Raw genomic sequence first — 2,203 nt, 5'->3', positions numbered from 1 at the left:
TTTTGAAAATTTGCAAATTTTTGCTGGGGAACGAAATATTCTTAATCCAAAAATTAATAGCCATACTAAAACAAATTTAAAAATAAATTAGTACTATGTCATGTTAAATCCAATGAAATACGTATAAGATATCTGTGAAGAACAAAAATAAAAAAAGAAACTTATATCCCATTTGCTATAAATTTTTTGGAATTTTCAACCCCTTTTGATATTACTTTTAACAGACATTGACCATACTCTTAAGCTAGGCCGGAATGCATCCTTCCTTGTCTTGAAAGATTTGCAGCCCAATAATTCGGAGAAAACAAATAGGCCTAGCTTGGGTATTCTTCAAAAAGAAATACTGGGCTACCTATTTTCCCAAAGAACTGGTGCATGAGCATTTAGCTTTATTTATTTATTTATGTTTAGGGGACCATGAGCATGTACCTGGGCCGGATTCATGTGAGAGCCTCCCTTCCAGTTAATTATGGGCTTCTCTATTGGGCCTTCATCAGTGGGCTTCATGTTATCAACAAGTGGAAAATGTGTTCCGTACGAAAAATAGTATGCGCTACGTATGATACGGAGCACTAAAGGATCGAACCGTGCAACGACTTCCAAAACATTGTGTTTTCCGTTCTAACAACACATTTGTTCAACTAATAGATGAAACATACTACTGATTGTACATTGAAAATAGCAGCAGCAGCAACCAGGGCTGGGGGTGCAACAGAAGCAGTAAGCAGGCCAGAAGAGTGAAGACGCAGCTCTCTCTTCCAAACCAAACATCAGCCATCATTACAAAAGGGCTACCAAAAAAGAACAAGTGTATGCATCAAACTAAATAAAGATCCTACTACACCAAGTGTACGCATCTAACTAACTAGCTCAGTTAGACGTTACTATTTATTAAGCTGTGGAGATTGGCTGACGGCTTGAACCAGATGGGTGCCTGACGGGGGAAACTCCAGCTAGTAGGTCGAAGTCTGATACTTGCGACCCTCTCTCCTACTTTGGGCTGCAGAGCATGGCGGCACATATCAGGGTATGGTGCATGCAGAGACGCATGGTACGCTGTGTACACACAGTTTTGCCTGATGAACGAAACCGCGCTACCATCATGATCCTTGCATGGTATTAAGATTGTCCACACGTGAAACAATGAGCTTGATTACCTCTGTGGGGAGCAAATTCCAGCCACTCTTTCGGCGTACGCTGCTCGGTTCTGCCATTGTTAGTGCTTGGGTTTCGGACGAGGGGGGCAGGCGCCTTAGCGGGGATGGAAGATTGGATGAGATTATGTGCGGACAAAGATGGAGAAGCGAATATATGCTGCGGGAAGTGGACAGGTGATGATGACTACATCATGCCGCTTGACTTACGAGACACATACCAGCAGCGTAGGGTCATGTCGATGCCAGACAACTTGCTTGAGTGATCACAGTATTGGTACTCCCTACAGTGCTATGCCCTAACTTGCTTGAGTAGAGTAGTAGAGTAGGACTCTGCTCTACTACTAGCACCGGAGGAGCAGTATATTCTAATCTAAAATAGTTAAAAACTTCAATGCCCGAGCGTGCAATGACTATGAACCATGCTCCAAGACCATGAAGGCATCCCGTCCTCTTCCTCCCTCCCTCTCGCACCGCCCATGAAGGCACCTCGCCGTATCTGCGCTCCATCTAACCCTGCCATCCAAACATCTTTTTGGTTAGAGTTAGTTCAGAGCTAGTTCAAGGTTAGAATCTAACTCTAACCTCTAACTGAGTTAGAGTATCCAAACAGGGCCCGTGTCTACGTGGTGTTTTGACATGGGCGACAACCTCAACGCCAACGGTGCTGCTCCCGTTGCATCGTATGTGTTTCTGTCCTGCCTGTTCGAAATCGTGGTAGAATTCATGTTTCAACTCTGTATCCTACTACTATGCTAGTCCACATGATTAGTTTCATCTTTGTTTTTTTGACTAACTACTGCAAGGCACAGCCCCACAGTCTTTTATTCCAAAGAAAAACAATAGTTCAATACATGTTAACTATATACAGGAAGAAACAAAAAAGAAGGCCAGGGGAGGCAAACTTACCTATACCTACCTATACAAAGTAAGACTCAAGGTAACCCATCCAACCAGGTTAGAAGGAGGGGTCTGACATGAGCCTTAACTCTATGGGAAAGCAAAGTTAAATCTTGTACAAATTTACAACTCCATGCACTAAACGTAGG

This window comes from Triticum urartu, chromosome 5 (assembly GCF_003073215.2).
Source record: "Triticum urartu cultivar G1812 chromosome 5, Tu2.1, whole genome shotgun sequence".
Lineage (NCBI taxonomy): Eukaryota > Viridiplantae > Streptophyta > Magnoliopsida > Poales > Poaceae > Triticum > Triticum urartu.
The sequence above is the reverse complement of the archived record's forward strand: the minus strand, read 5'-3'. Positions refer to the sequence as shown.